The 15,904-nt window shown below is 41.1% G+C and overlaps 12 non-coding genes across 12 annotated transcripts; all 12 read left to right on the top strand.

Moving 5' to 3' along the window:
- The first annotated feature begins 413 nt into the window (after positions 1-413).
- On the top strand, positions 414-486 carry trnar-ucu (transfer RNA arginine (anticodon UCU)). The gene has a single exon. It is a non-coding gene; the product is annotated as a tRNA-Arg (tRNA).
- A 936-nt stretch (positions 487-1,422) lies between these two features.
- On the top strand, positions 1,423-1,495 carry trnar-ucu (transfer RNA arginine (anticodon UCU)). Its single transcript has one exon. It is a non-coding gene; the product is annotated as a tRNA-Arg (tRNA).
- Positions 1,496-2,753: 1,258 nt separating this feature from the next.
- trnar-ucu (transfer RNA arginine (anticodon UCU)) lies at positions 2,754-2,826 on the top strand. The gene has a single exon. It is a non-coding gene; the product is annotated as a tRNA-Arg (tRNA).
- Positions 2,827-3,687: 861 nt separating this feature from the next.
- trnar-ucu (transfer RNA arginine (anticodon UCU)) lies at positions 3,688-3,760 on the top strand. Its single transcript has one exon. It is a non-coding gene; the product is annotated as a tRNA-Arg (tRNA).
- Positions 3,761-4,045: 285 nt separating this feature from the next.
- On the top strand, positions 4,046-4,118 carry trnar-ucu (transfer RNA arginine (anticodon UCU)). The gene has a single exon. It is a non-coding gene; the product is annotated as a tRNA-Arg (tRNA).
- A 1,256-nt stretch (positions 4,119-5,374) lies between these two features.
- trnar-ucu (transfer RNA arginine (anticodon UCU)) lies at positions 5,375-5,447 on the top strand. The gene has a single exon. It is a non-coding gene; the product is annotated as a tRNA-Arg (tRNA).
- Positions 5,448-6,338: 891 nt separating this feature from the next.
- Positions 6,339-6,411, top strand: trnar-ucu (transfer RNA arginine (anticodon UCU)). Its single transcript has one exon. It is a non-coding gene; the product is annotated as a tRNA-Arg (tRNA).
- Positions 6,412-8,745: 2,334 nt separating this feature from the next.
- On the top strand, positions 8,746-8,818 carry trnar-ucu (transfer RNA arginine (anticodon UCU)). The gene has a single exon. It is a non-coding gene; the product is annotated as a tRNA-Arg (tRNA).
- A 1,972-nt stretch (positions 8,819-10,790) lies between these two features.
- On the top strand, positions 10,791-10,863 carry trnar-ucu (transfer RNA arginine (anticodon UCU)). Its single transcript has one exon. It is a non-coding gene; the product is annotated as a tRNA-Arg (tRNA).
- Positions 10,864-12,838: 1,975 nt separating this feature from the next.
- On the top strand, positions 12,839-12,911 carry trnar-ucu (transfer RNA arginine (anticodon UCU)). The gene has a single exon. It is a non-coding gene; the product is annotated as a tRNA-Arg (tRNA).
- Positions 12,912-13,847: 936 nt separating this feature from the next.
- Positions 13,848-13,920, top strand: trnar-ucu (transfer RNA arginine (anticodon UCU)). Its single transcript has one exon. It is a non-coding gene; the product is annotated as a tRNA-Arg (tRNA).
- A 935-nt stretch (positions 13,921-14,855) lies between these two features.
- Positions 14,856-14,928, top strand: trnar-ucu (transfer RNA arginine (anticodon UCU)). Its single transcript has one exon. It is a non-coding gene; the product is annotated as a tRNA-Arg (tRNA).
- The last annotated feature ends 976 nt before the right edge of the window (positions 14,929-15,904 follow it).

The raw sequence follows: 15,904 nt of genomic DNA on the forward strand, positions 1-15,904 counted from the left end.
AGGCTTTATATGGACCGATTTAATGGAAATAAAGACCCAAATAGTGTTTATGGGACATCTAGGAGTGCCAACAAAGAAGATGGTGAAAGGTAATGAATGTTTTCTATTTTATTGTGCGGTTTGTGTAACGCCGAAATGCTAATTATTTTGTTTACGTCCCCTGTGGGTCTTTTGGGGTGTTGCATGCTATCAGATAATAGCTTCTCATGCTTTCGCCGAAAAGCATTTTAAAAATCTGACTCGTTGCCTGGATTCACAACGAGTGTAGCTTTAATTCGATACCCTGCATGTGTATTTTAATGAACTTTTGAGTTTTAACTAATACTATTAGCATTTAGCGTAGCGCATTTGCATTTCCAGAGCTCTAGTTGGGACGCAAAGTGTCCCAGTAGAAGCAACAGGTTAAAGCAAGTGCCCCAGTGGCCTAATGGATAAGGCACTGACCTTCTAAGCCAGGGATTGTGGGTTCGAGTCCCATCTGGGGTGGATGAATGCAAAGTCTTATGGAGGAAGAGAGATCAGCACATAACACAGAGTTTGATGGATTGAAGCTTTCCCATTCAAATTTTAGAAATGAAGATTTAACAGGGATAAAAAAGGAGAATTTCATGGGCATGTCTCTGTGCCCTCCGAAATGCATTTTCTTTTTACAACTGCTTCTATCAGTTCGTATAGGTCATGCTGATCACACATTTCCACAGTGACTTAAGACACTGACCGCCTAATCCATTTATTGTGAGTTCAAGTATTGTATTGGGGTTCCTGAAAGTGGAGGGATGAAGTGGAAGAGTGCAGGGCAGTTAACCAATTGATTTAGGGATCGAAACCATCCTCTGCTATCCAGTTTGCTTTTAGCAATGAAGTGCAAACAGAAGAGAAGAGCTGGGCACATAACACAGAGGTTGATGGATCGAAGCTATCCAATTCTACTTTTAGAAATGAAGTGTAAACAGGGATTTTTTTTTAAATTGGAGAATTTCATGTGCATGTCTCTGTGCCCTCCGTGATTCTTTTTTTATTACTGCTTCTATCAATCCATATAGGTCATGCTGATCACAGAGTGCCACAGTGGCTTAAGACACTGATCTCCTATTCCATGTATTGTGAATTCAAGTATTGTTTTGGGGTACCTGAAAGTGGAGTGATGTAGTGGAAGTGTGCCTGGCAGTTAACCCAGTGATTTATGGATCGAAACCATCCTCTGCTATTCAGTTTGCTGTTAGCAATGAAGTGCAAACAGAAATATTAAACCATCATTTCATGGGCATGTCTCAGTGCCCTCCATGATTATTTTTTGACTGCTTCTGTCAGTTTGTACAGGTCATGCTGATTACAGAAGCGAAGCGGAAGAGTGATGTCTACTTTAACCACTTGTACAATCGGTCGAAACCACTCTCTACTATCCAGTTCTGAAAAGCAAGTGCCCCAATGGCCTAATGGATAAGGCACTGGCCTTCTAAGCCAGGGATTGTGGGTTCGAGTCCCATCTGGGGTGGATGAATGCAAGTTCCCATGGAGGAAGAGATATCAGCACATAACACAGAGTTTGATGGGTCGAAGCTTTCCTATTAAATTTTTAGAAATGAAGATTTAACAGGGATAAAAAAGGAGAATTTCATGGGCATGTCTCTGTGCCCTCCGAAATGCATTTTCTTTTTACAACTGCTTCTATCAGTTCGTATAGGTCATGCTGATCACACATTTCCACAGTGACTTAAGACACTGACCGCCTAATCCATGTATTGTGAATTCAAGTATTGTTTTGGGGTACCTGAAAGTGGAGGGATGAAGTGGAAGTGTGCAGGGCAGTTAACCAAGTTATTTAGGGATCGAAACCATCCTCTGCTATCCAGTTAGCTTTTAGCAATGAAGTGCAAACAGAAGAGAAGAGCTGGGCACATAACACAGAGGTTGATGGATCGAAGCTATCCAATTCTACTTTTAGAAATGAAGTGTAAACAGGGTTTTTCTTTTAAATTGGAGAATTTCATGTGCATGTCTCTGTGCCCTCCGTGATTCTTTTTTTATTACTGCTTCTATCAATCCATATAGGTCATGCTGATCACAGAGTGCCACAGTGGCTTAAGACACTGATCTCCTAATCCATGTATTGTGAATTCAAGTATTGTTTTGGGGTACCTGAAAGTGGAGTGATGTAGTGGAAGTGTGCCTGGCAGTTAACCCAGTGAATTATGGATCGAAACCATCCTCTGCTATTCAGTTTGCTGTTAGCAATGAAGTGCAAACAGAAATATTAAACCATAATTTCACGGGCATGTCTCAGTGCCCTCCGTGATTATTTTTTGACAGCTTCTGTCAGTTTGTACAGGTCATGCTGATTACAGAAGCGAAGCGGAAGCGTGATGTCTACTTTAACCACTTGTACAATCGGTCGAAACCACTCTCTACTATCCAGTTCTGAAAAGCAAGTGCCCCAGTGGCCTAATGGATAAGGCACTGGCCTTCTAAGCCAGGGATTGTGGGTTCGAGTCCAATCTGGGGTGGATGAATGCAAATTCCCATGGAGGAAGAGAGATCAGCACATAACACAGAGATTGATGGATTGAAGCTTTCCCATTCAAACTTTAGAAATGAAGATTTAACAGGGATAAAAAAGAAGAATTTCATGGGCATGTCTCTGTATCCTCCGAAATGCATTTTCTTTTTACAACTGCTTCTATCAGTTCGTATAGCTCATGCTGATCACACATTTCCACAGTGACTTAAGACACTGACTGCCTAATCAATTTAGTACCTCAGTGGCCTAATGGATAAGGCACTGGCCTTCTAAGTCAGGGATTGTGGGTTCGAGTCCCATCTGGGGTGGAAGAATGCAAATTCCTATGGAAGAAGAGAGATAAGCACATTACACAGAGTTTGATGGATTGAAGCTTTCCGATTCAATTATTAGAAATGAAGATTTAACAGGGATAAAAAAGGAGAATTTCATGGGCATGTCTCTGTATCCTCCGAATTGCAATTTTTTTACAACTGCTTCTATCAGTTCGTATAGCTCATGCTGATCACACATTTCCACAGTGACTTAAGACACTGACTGCCTAATCCATTTATTGTGAGTTCAAGTATTGTATTGGGGTACCTGAAAGTGGAGGGATGAAGTGGAAGAGTGCAGGGCAGGTAACTACGTGATTTAGGGATCGAAACCATCCTCTGCTATTCAGTTTGCTGTTAGCAATGAAGTGCAAACAGAAATATTAAACCATAATTTCACGGGCATGTCACAGTGCCCTCTGTGATTATTTCTTGACTGCTTCTGTCAGTTTGTACAGGTCATGCTGATTACAGAAGCGAAGCTGAAGCGTGATGTCTTCTTTAACCACGTGTACGATCAGTCGAAACCACTCTCTGCTATCCAGTTCTTTTTAAGCAAGTGCCCCAGTGGCTTAATGGATAAGGCACTGGCCTTCTAAGCCAGGTATTGTGGGTTCGAGTCCCATCTGGGGTGGATGAATGCAAATTCTTATGGAGGAAGAGAGATCAGCACATAACACAAACTTTAGAAATGAATATTTAACAGGGATAAAAAAGGATAATTTCATGGGCGTATCTCTGTACCCTCCGAAATGCTTTTTTTTTTTTTACAACTGCTTCTATCAGTTCGTATAGCTCATGCTGATCACACATTTCCACAGTGACATAAGACACTGACTGCCTAATCCATTTAGTACCCCAGTGGCCTAATGGATAAGGCACTGGCCTTCTAAGTCAGGGATTGTGGGTTCGAGTCCCATCTGGGGTGGAAGAATGCAAATTCCTATGGAAGAAGAGAGATAAGCACATTACACAGAGTTTGATGGATTGAAGCTTTCCCATTCAAATTTTAGAAATGAAGATTTAACAGGGATAAAAAAGGAGAATTTCATGGGCATGTCTCTGTGCCCTCCGTGATTATTTCTTGACTGCTTCTGTCAGTTTGTACAGGTCATGCTGATTACAGAAGCGAAGCTGAAGCGTGATGTCTTCTTTAACCACGTGTACGATCAGTCGAAACCACTCTCTGCTATCCAGTTCTTTTAAAGCAAGTGCCCCAGTGGCCTAATGGATAAGGCACTGGCCTTCTAAGCCAGGGATTGTGGGTTCGAGACCCATCTGGGGTGGATGAATGCAAATTCTTATGGAGGAAGAGAGATCAGCACATAACACAGAGTTTGATGGATTGAAGCTTTCCCATTCAAACTTTAGAAATGAAGATTTAACAGGGATAAAAAAGGAGAATTTCATGGGCATGTCTCTGTGCCCTCCGAAATGCATTTTCTTTTTACAACTGCTTCTATCAGTTCGTATAGGTCATGCTGATCACACATTTCCACAGTGACTTAAGACACTGACCGCCTAATCCATTTATTGTGAGTTCAAGTATTGTATTGGGGTTCCTGAAAGTGGAGGGATGAAGTGGAAGAGTGCAGGGCAGTTAACCAAGTTATTTAGGGATCGAAACCATCCTCTGCTATCCAGTTAGCTTTTAGCAATGAAGTGCAAACAGAAGAGAAGAGCTGGGCACATAACACAGAGGTTGATGGATCGAAGCTATCCAATTCTACTTTTAGAAATGAAGTGTAAACAGGGATTTTCTTTTAAATTGGAGAATTTCATGTGCATGTCTCTGTGCCCTCCGTGATTCTTTTTTTATTACTGCTTCTATCAATCCATATAGGTCATGCTGATCACAGAGTGCCACAGTGGCTTAAGACACTGATCTCCTAATCCATGTATTGTGAATTCAAGTATTGTTTTGGGGTACCTGAAAGTGGAGTGATGTAGTGGAAGTGTGCCTGGCAGTTAACCCAGTGAATTATGGATCGAAACCATCCTCTGCTATTCAGTTTGCTGTTAGCAATGAAGTGCAAACAGAAATATTAAACCATAATTTCACGGGCATGTCTCAGTGCCCTCCGTGATTATTTTTTGACAGCTTCTGTCAGTTTGTACAGGTCATGCTGATTACAGAAGCGAAGCGGAAGCGTGATGTCTACTTTAACCACTTGTACAATCGGTCGAAACCACTCTCTACTATCCAGTTCTGAAAAGCAAGTGCCCCAGTGGCCTAATGGATAAGGCACTGGCCTTCTAAGCCAGGGATTGTGGGTTCGAGTCCAATCTGGGGTGGATGAATGCAAATTCCCATGGAGGAAGAGATCAGCACATAACACAGAGATTGATGGATTGAAGCTTTCCCATTCAAACTTTAGAAATGAAGATTTAACAGGGATAAAAAAGAAGAATTTCATGGGCATGTCTCTGTATCCTCTGAAATGCATTTTCTTTTTACAACTGCTTCTATCAGTTCGTATAGCTCATGCTGATCACACATTTCCACAGTGACTTAAGACACTGACTGCCTAATCAATTTAGTACCTCAGTGGCCTAATGGATAAGGCACTGGCCTTCTAAGTCAGGGATTGTGGGTTCGAGTCCCATCTGGGGTGAAAGAATGCAAATTCCTATGGAAGAAGAGAGATAAGCACATTACACAGAGTTTGATGGATTGAAGCTTTCCGATTCAATTATTAGAAATGAAGATTTAACAGGGATAAAAAAGGAGAATTTCATGGGCATGTCTCTGTATCCTCCGAATTGCAATTTTTTTACAACTGCTTCTATCAGTTCGTATAGCTCATGCTGATCACACATTTCCACAGTGACTTAAGACACTGACTGCCTAATCCATTTATTGTGAGTTCAAGTATTGTATTGGGGGACCTGAAAGTGGAGGGATGAAGTGGAAGAGTGCAGGGCAGGTAACTACGTGATTTAGGGATCGAAACCATCCTCTGCTATTCAGTTTGCTGTTAGCAATGAAGTGCAAACAGAAATATTAAACCATAATTTCACGGGCATGTCACAGTGCCCTCTGTGATTATTTCTTGACTGCTTCTGTCAGTTTGTACAGGTCATGCTGATTACAGAAGCGAAGCTGAAGCGTGATGTCTTCTTTAACCACGTGTACGATCAGTCGAAACCACTCTCTGCTATCCAGTTCTTTTTAAGCAAGTGCCCCAGTGGCTTAATGGATAAGGCACTGGCCTTCTAAGCCAGGTATTGTGGGTTCGAGTCCCATCTGGGGTGGATGAATGCAAATTCTTATGGAGGAAGAGAGATCAGCACATAACACAGAGTTTGATGGATTGAAGCTTTCCCATTCAAACTTTAGAAATGAATATTTAACAGGGATAAAAAAGGATAATTTCATGGGCGTATCTCTGTACCCTCCGAAATGCTTTTTTTTTTTTTACAACTGCTTCTATCAGTTCGTATAGCTCATGCTGATCACACATTTCCACAGTGACATAAGACACTGACTGCCTAATCCATTTAGTACCCCAGTGGCCTAATGGATAAGGCACTGGCCTTCTAAGTCAGGGATTGTGGGTTCGAGTCCCATCTGGGGTGGAAGAATGCAAATTCCTATGGAAGAAGAGAGATAAGCACATTACACAGAGTTTGATGGATTGAAGCTTTCCCATTCAAATTTTAGAAATGAAGATTTAACAGGGATAAAAAAGGAGAATTTCATGGGCATGTCTCTGTGCCCTCCGTGATTATTTCTTGACTGCTTCTGTCAGTTTGTACAGGTCATGCTGATTACAGAAGCGAAGCTGAAGCGTGATGTCTTCTTTAACCACGTGTACGATCAGTCGAAACCACTCTCTGCTATCCAGTTCTTTTAAAGCAAGTGCCCCAGTGGCCTAATGGATAAGGCACTGGCCTTCTAAGGCAGGGATTGTGGGTTCGAGACCCATCTGGGGTGGATGAATGCAAATTCTTATGGAGGAAGAGAGATCAGCACATAACACAGAGTTTGATGGATTGAAGCTTTCCCATTCAAACTTTAGAAATGAAGATTTAACAGGGATAAAAAAGGAGAATTTCATGGGCATGTCTCTGTGCCCTCCGAAATGCATTTTCTTTTTACAACTGCTTCTATCAGTTCGTATAGGTCATGCTGATCACACATTTCCACAGTGACTTAAGACACTGACCGCCTAATCCATTTATTGTGAGTTCAAGTATTGTATTGGGGTTCCTGAAAGTGGAGGGATGAAGTGGAAGAGTGCAGGGCAGTTAACCAATTGATTTAGGGATCGAAACCATCCTCTGCTATCCAGTTTGCTTTTAGCAATGAAGTGCAAACAGAAGAGAAGAGCTGGGCACATAACACAGAGGTTGATGGATCGAAGCTATCCAATTCTACTTTTAGAAATGAAGTGTAAACAGGGATTTTTTTTTAAATTGGAGAATTTCATGTGCATGTCTCTGTGCCCTCCGTGATTCTTTTTTTATTACTGCTTCTATCAATCCATATAGGTCATGCTGATCACAGAGTGCCACAGTGGCTTAAGACACTGATCTCCTATTCCATGTATTGTGAATTCAAGTATTGTTTTGGGGTACCTGAAAGTGGAGTGATGTAGTGGAAGTGTGCCTGGCAGTTAACCCAGTGATTTATGGATCGAAACCATCCTCTGCTATTCAGTTTGCTGTTAGCAATGAAGTGCAAACAGAAATATTAAACCATAATTTCACGGGCATGTCTCAGTGCCCTCCGTGATTATTTTTTGACAGCTTCTGTCAGTTTGTACAGGTCATGCTGATTACAGAAGCGAAGCGGAAGCGTGATGTCTACTTTAACCACGTGTACGATCGGTCGAAACCACTCTCTGCTATCCAGTTCTTTTAACCTCTTAAGTCGACCCTCTACTTTTTGAACATTCTGTTAAAAATCGCGCAACATTTCAGCGCCCTGCTACTCATGCCAGGAATATAGTATATGCATTTGCTTAGTCTGTGTGGATAGAAAACACTCAGACGTTTAAAAAACTGGTTAAATCACTGCTGTGGCTTTACCAGAACGGCATTTACATCGAAAAGCACAGGAAAAACTGATCACTGAAAATGGGAAAATATATCCATGCGCTACTTGATCCCATTGATAAACGTGAACCACAATTAATTGACTGAGGTTGCAGTACCTACAGCTTCCACACGGTGTCTAGAGTCTTGTCATTTCCCTTTGAGTTTTTTCTTGGTCAAACACATACAGGGCACCGTATCTCCTCAGGTCTAGGACCGGATATTTTCGTTGAGTTTCTAGCCGGACATTTTTCCAGACGGACAGCTAATGATCTTTACATCGCCTCCTGATGAATTTTATCGCTTATTAACGTTTACTAATACCTAAAGTTGCATTACAAACGTATTTCGAAGTGTTTTGTGAAAGTTTATCGTCGACTTTTTGAATTTTAAAAAATGACGTTACGTTTTGAAACAATGTTTTTTTCGTTTATCACACAGTCTACATATAACGATATCTAGGCTTTATATGGACCGATTTAATGGAAATAAAGACCCAAATAGTGTTTATGGGACATCTAGGAGTGCCAACAAAGAAGATGGTGAAAGGTAATGAATGTTTTCTATTTTATTGTGCGGTTTGTGTAACGCCGAAATGCTAATTATTTTGTTTACGTCCCCTGTGGGTCTTTTGGGGTGTTGCATGCTATCAGATAATAGCTTCTCATGCTTTCGCCGAAAAGCATTTTAAAAATCTGACTTGTTGCCTGGATTCACAACGCGTGTAGCTTTAATTCGATACCCTGCATGTGTATTTTAATGAACTTTTGAGTTTTAACTAATACTATTAGCATTTAGCGTAGCGCATTTGCATTTCCAGAGCTCTAGTTGGGACGCAAGTGTGCCGAGTAGAAGCAACAGGTTAAAGCAAGTGCCCCAGTGGCCTAATGGATAAGGCACTGGCCTTCTAAGCCAGGGATTGTGGGTTCGAGACCCATCTGGGGTGGATGAATGCAAATTCTTATGGAGGAAGAGAGATCAGCACATAACACAGAGTTTGATGGATTGAAGCTTTCCCATTCAAACTTTAGAAATGAAGATTTAACAGGGATAAAAAAGGAGAATTTCATGGGCATGTCTCTGTGCCCTCCGAAATGCATTTTCTTTTTACAACTGCTTCTATCAGTTCGTATAGGTCATGCTGATCACACATTTCCACAGTGACTTAAGACACTGACCGCCTAATCCATTTATTGTGAGTTCAAGTATTGTATTGGGGTTCCTGAAAGTGGAGGGATGAAGTGGAAGAGTGCAGGGCAGTTAACCAATTGATTTAGGGATCGAAACCATCCTCTGCTATCCAGTTTGCTTTTAGCAATGAAGTGCAAACAGAAGAGAAGTGCTGGGCACATAACACAGAGGTTGATGGATCGAAGCTATCCAATTCTACTTTTAGAAATGAAGTGTAAACAGGGATTTTTTTTTAAATTGGAGAATTTCATGTGCATGTCTCTGTGCCCTCCGTGATTCTTTTTTTATTACTGCTTCTATCAATCCATATAGGTCATGCTGATCACAGAGTGCCACAGTGGCTTAAGACACTGATCTCCTATTCCATGTATTGTGAATTCAAGTATTGTTTTGGGGTACCTGAAAGTGGAGTGATGTAGTGGAAGTGTGCCTGGCAGTTAACCCAGTGATTTATGGATCGAAACCATCCTCTGCTATTCAGTTTGCTGTTAGCAATGAAGTGCAAACAGAAATATTAAACCATAATTTCACGGGCATGTCTCAGTGCCCTCCGTGATTATTTTTTGACAGCTTCTGTCAGTTTGTACAGGTCATGCTGATTACAGAAGCGAAGCGGAAGCGTGATGTCTACTTTAACCACGTGTACGATCGGTCGAAACCACTCTCTGCTATCCAGTTCTTTTAACCTCTTAAGTCGACCCTCTACTTTTTGAACATTCTGTTAAAAATCGCGCAACATTTCAGCGCCCTGCTACTCATGCCAGGAATATAGTATATGCATTTGCTTAGTCTGTGTGGATAGAAAACACTCAGACGTTTAAAAACTGGTTAAATCACTGCTGTGGCTTTACCAGAACGGCATTTACATCGAAAAGCACAGGAAAAACTGATCACTGAAAATGGGAAAATATATCCATGCGCTACTTGATCCCATTGATAAACGTGAACCACAATTAATTGACTGAGGTTGCAGTACCTACAGCTTCCACACGGTGTCTAGAGTCTTGTCATTTCCCTTTGAGTTTTTCTTGGTCAAACACATACAGGGCACCGTATCTCCTCAGGTCTAGGACCGGATATTTTCGTTGAGTTTCTAGCCGGACATTTTTCCAGACGGACAGCTAATGATCTTTACATCGCCTCCTGATGAATTTTATCGCTTATTAACGTTTACTAATACCTAAAGTTGCATTACAAACGTATTTCGAAGTGTTTTGTGAAAGTTTATCGTCGACTTTTTGAATTTTAAAAAATGACGTTACGTTTTGAAACAATGTTTTTAGTTTATCACACAGTCTACATATAACGATATCTAGGCTTTATATGGACCGATTTAATGGAAATAAAGACCCAAATAGTGTTTATGGGACATCTAGGAGTGCCAACAAAGAAGATGGTGAAAGGTAATGAATGTTTTCTATTTTATTGTGCGGTTTGTGTAACGCCGAAATGCTAATTATTTTGTTTACGTCCCCTGTGGGTCTTTTGGGGTGTTGCATGCTATCAGATAATAGCTTCTCATGCTTTCGCCGAAAAGCATTTTAAAAATCTGACTTGTTGCCTGGATTCACAACGCGTGTAGCTTTAATTCGATACCCTGCATGTGTATTTTAATGAACTTTTGAGTTTTAACTAATACTATTAGCATTTAGCGTAGCGCATTTGCATTTCCAGAGCTCTAGTTGGGACGCAAGTGTGCCGAGTAGAAGCAACAGGTTAAAGCAAGTGCCCCAGTGGCCTAATGGATAAGGCACTGGCCTTCTAAGCCAGGGATTGTGGGTTCGAGACCCATCTGGGGTGGATGAATGCAAATTCTTATGGAGGAAGAGAGATCAGCACATAACACAGAGTTTGATGGATTGAAGCTTTCCCATTCAAACTTTAGAAATGAAGATTTAACAGGGATAAAAAAGGAGAATTTCATGGGCATGTCTCTGTGCCCTCCGAAATGCATTTTCTTTTTACAACTGCTTCTATCAGTTCGTATAGGTCATGCTGATCACACATTTCCACAGTGACTTAAGACACTGACCGCCTAATCCATTTATTGTGAGTTCAAGTATTGTATTGGGGTTCCTGAAAGTGGAGGGATGAAGTGGAAGAGTGCAGGGCAGTTAACCAATTGATTTAGGGATCGAAACCATCCTCTGCTATCCAGTTTGCTTTTAGCAATGAAGTGCAAACAGAAGAGAAGTGCTGGGCACATAACACAGAGGTTGATGGATCGAAGCTATCAATTCTACTTTTAGAAATGAAGTGTAAACAGGGATTTTTTTAAATTGGAGAATTTCATGTGCATGTCTCTGTGCCCTCCGTGATTCTTTTTTTTATTACTGCTTCTATCAATCCATATAGGTCATGCTGATCACAGAGTGCCACAGTGGCTTAAGACACTGATCTCCTATTCCATGTATTGTGAATTCAAGTATTGTTTTGGGGTACCTGAAAGTGGAGTGATGCAGTGGAAGTGTGCCTGGCAGTTAACCCAGTGATTTATGGATCGAAACCATCCTCTGCTATTCAGTTTGCTGTTAGCAATGAAGTGCAAACAGAAATATTAAACCATAATTTCACGGGCATGTCTCAGTGCCCTCCGTGATTATTTTTTGACAGCTTCTGTCAGTTTGTACAGGTCATGCTGATTACAGAAGCGAAGCGGAAGCGTGATGTCTACTTTAACCACGTGTACGATCGGTCGAAACCACTCTCTGCTATCCAGTTCTTTTAACCTCTTAAGTCGACCCTCTACTTTTTTGAACATTCTGTTAAAAATCGCGCAACATTTCAGCGCCCTGCTACTCATGCCAGGAATATAGTATATGCATTTGCTTAGTCTGTGTGGATAGAAAACACTCAGACGTTTAAAAAACTGGTTAAATCACTGCTGTGGCTTTACCAGAACGGCATTTACATCGAAAAGCACAGGAAAAACTGATCACTGAAAATGGGAAAATATATCCATGCGCTACTTGATCCCATTGATAAACGTGAACCACAATTAATTGACTGAGGTTGCAGTACCTACAGCTTCCACACGGTGTCTAGAGTCTTGTCATTTCCCTTTGAGTTTTTTCTTGGTCAAACACATACAGGGCACCGTATCTCCTCAGGTCTAGGACCGGATATTTTCGTTGAGTTTCTAGCCGGACATTTTTCCAGACGGACAGCTAATGATCTTTACATCGCCTCCTGATGAATTTTATCGCTTATTAACGTTTACTAATACCTAAAGTTGCATTACAAACGTATTTCGAAGTGTTTTGTGAAAGTTTATCGTCGACTTTTTGAATTTTAAAAAATGACGTTACGTTTTGAAACAATGTTTTTTTCGTTTATCACACAGTCTACATATAACGATATCTAGGCTTTATATGGACCGATTTAATGGAAATAAAGACCCAAATAGTGTTTATGGGACATCTAGGAGTGCCAACAAAGAAGATGGTGAAAGGTAATGAATGTTTTCTATTTTATTGTGCGGTTTGTGTAACGCCGAAATGCTAATTATTTTGTTTACGTCCCCTGTGGGTCTTTTGGGGTGTTGCATGCTATCAGATAATAGCTTCTCATGCTTTCGCCGAAAAGCATTTTAAAAATCTGACTTGTTGCCTGGATTCACAACGCGTGTAGCTTTAATTCGATACCCTGCATGTGTATTTTAATGAACTTTTGAGTTTTAACTAATACTATTAGCATTTAGCGTAGCGCATTTGCATTTCCAGAGCTCTAGTTGGGACGCAAGTGTGCCGAGTAGAAGCAACAGGTTAAAGCAAGTGCCCCAGTGGCCTAATGGATAAGGCACTGGCCTTCTAAGCCAGGGATTGTGGGTTCGAGTCCCATCTGGGGTGGATGAATGCAAAGTCTTATGGAGGAAGAGAGATCAGCACATAACACAGAGTTTGATGGATTGAAGCTTTCCCATTCAAATTTTAGAAATGAAGATTTAACAGGGATAAAAAAGGAGAATTTCATGGGCATGTCTCTGTGCCCTCCGAAATGCATTTTCTTTTTACAACTGCTTCTATCAGTTCGTATAGGTCATGCTGATCACACATTTCCACAGTGACTTAGGACACTGACCACCTAATCCATTTATTGTGAGTTCAAGTATTTTATTGGGGTACCTGAAAGTGGAGGGATGAAGTGGAAGAGTGCAGGGCAGTTAACCAAGTGATTTAGGGATCGAAACCATCCTCTGCTATCCAGTTTGCTTTTAGCAATGAAGTGCAAACAGAAGAGAAGAGCTGGGCACATAACACAGAGGTTGATGGATCGAAGCTATGCAATTCTACTTTTAGAAATGAAGTGTAAACAGGGAATTTTTTTTAAATTGGAGAATTTCATGTGCATGTCTCTGTGCCCTCCGTGATTCTTTTTTTATTACTGCTTCTATCAATCCATATAGGTCATGCTGATCACAGAGTGCCACAGTGGCTTAAGACTCTGATCTCCTAATCCATGTATTGTGAATTCAAGTATTGTTTTGGGGTACCTGAAAGTGGAGTGATGTAGTGGAAGTGTGCCTGGCGGTTAACCCAGTGATTTATGGATTGAAACCATCCTCTGCTATTCAGTTTGCTTTTAGCAATGAAGTGCAAACAGAAATATTAAACCATCATTTCATGGGCATGTCTCAGTGCCCTCCATGATTATTTTTTGACTGCTTCTGTCAGTTTGTACAGGTCATGCTGATTACAGAAGCGAAGCGGAAGAGTGATGTCTACTTTAACCACTTGTACAATCGGTCGAAACCACTCTCTACTATCCAGTTCTGAAAAGCAAGTGCCCCAGTGGCCTAATGGATAAGGCACTGGCCTTCTAAGCCAGGGATTGTGGGTTCGAGTCCCATCTGGGGTGGATGAATGCAAATTCCCATGGAGGAAGAGAGATCAGCACATAACACAGAGTTTGATGGATTGAAGCTTTCCGATTCAATTATTAGAAATGAAGATTTAACAGGGATAAAAAAGGAGAATTTCATGGGCATGTCTCTGTGCCCTCCGAATTGCAATTTTTTTACAACTGCTTCTATCAGTTCGTATAGCTCATGCTGATCACACATTTCCACAGTGACTTAAGACACTGACTGCCTAATCCATTTATTGTGAGTTCAAGTATTGTATTGGGGTACCTGAAAGTGGAGGGATGAAGTGGAAGAGTGCAGGGCAGGTAACCAAGTGATTTAGGGATCGAAACCATCCTCTGCTATCCAGTTTGCTTTTAGCAATGAAGTGCAAACAGAAGAGAAGAGCCTGGCACATAACACAGAGGTTGATGGATCGAAGCTATCCAATTCTACTTTTAGAAATGAAGTGTAAACAGGGATTTTTTTTTTAAATTGGAGAATTTCATGTGCATGTCTCTGTGCCCTCCGTGATTCTTTTTTTATTACTGCTTCTATCAATCCATATAGGTCATGCTGATCACAGAGTGCCACAGTGGCTTAAGACACTGATCTCCTAATCCATGTATTGTGAATTCAAGTATTGTTTTGGGGTACCTGAAAGTGGAGTGATGTAGTGGAAGTGTGCCTGGCAGTTAACCCAGTGATTTATGGATCGAAACCATCCTCTGCTATTCAGTTTGCTGTTAGCAATGAAGTGCAAACAGAAATATTAAACCATAATTTCACGGGCATGTCTCAGTGCCCCCCGAGATTTTTTTTGACAGCTTCTGTCAGTTTGTACAGGTCATGCTGATTACAGAAGTGAAGCGGAAGCGTGATGTCTACTTTAACCACGTGTACGATCGGTCGAAATCACTCTCTGCTATCCAGTTCTTTTAAAGCAAGTGCCCCAGTGGCCTAATGGATAAGGCACTGGCCTTCTAAGCCAGGGATTTTGGGTTCGAGTCCCATCTGGGGTGGATGAATGCAAATTCCTATGGAGGAAGAGAGATCAGCACATAACACAGAGGTTGATGGATTGAAGCATTCCCATTCAAATTTTAGAAATGAAGATTTAACAGGGATAAAAAAGGAGAATTTCATGGGCATATCTCTGTATCCTCCGAAATGCTTTTTTTTTTTACAACTGCTTCTATCAGTTCGTATAGGTCATGCTGATCACACATTTCCACAGTGACTTAAGACACTGACCGCCTAATCCATTTAATGTGAGTTCAAGTATTCTATTGGGGTACCTGAAAGTGTAGGGATGAAGTGGAAGAGTGCAGGGCAGTTAACCAAGTGATTTAGGGATCGAAACCAGCCTCTGCTATCCAGTTTGCTTTTAGCAATGAAGTGCAAACAGAAAAGAAGAGCTGGGCACATAACACAGAGGTTGATGGATCGAAGCTATCCAATTCTACTTTTAGAAATGAAGTGTAAACAGGGATTTTTTTTTAAATTGGAGAATTTCATGTGCATGTCTCTGTGCCCTCCGTGATTCTTTTTTTATTACTGCTTCTATCAATCCATATAGGTCATGCTGATCACAGAGTGCCACAGTGGCTTAAGACACTGATCTCCTATTCCATGTGTTGTGAATTCAAGTATTGTTTTGGGGTACCTGAAAGTGGAGTGATGTAGTGGAAGTGTGCCTGGCAGTTAACCCAGTGATTTATGGATCGAAACCATCCTCTGCTATTCAGTTTGCTGTTAGCAATGAAGTGCAAACAGAAATATTAAACCATAATTTCACGGGCATGTCTCAGTGCCCTCCGTGATTATTTTTGACAGCTTCTGTCAGTTTGTACAGGTCATGCTGATTACAGAAGCGAAGCGGAAGCGTGATGTCTACTTTAACCACGTGTACGATCGGTCGAAACCACTCTCTGCTATCCAGTTCTTTTAACCTCTTAAGTCGACCCTCTACTTTTTGAACATTCTGTTAAAAATCGC

This window comes from Oncorhynchus nerka, unplaced genomic scaffold, assembly GCF_034236695.1.
Source record: "Oncorhynchus nerka isolate Pitt River unplaced genomic scaffold, Oner_Uvic_2.0 unplaced_scaffold_1441, whole genome shotgun sequence".
In the NCBI taxonomy this organism is placed as follows: domain Eukaryota; kingdom Metazoa; phylum Chordata; class Actinopteri; order Salmoniformes; family Salmonidae; genus Oncorhynchus; species Oncorhynchus nerka.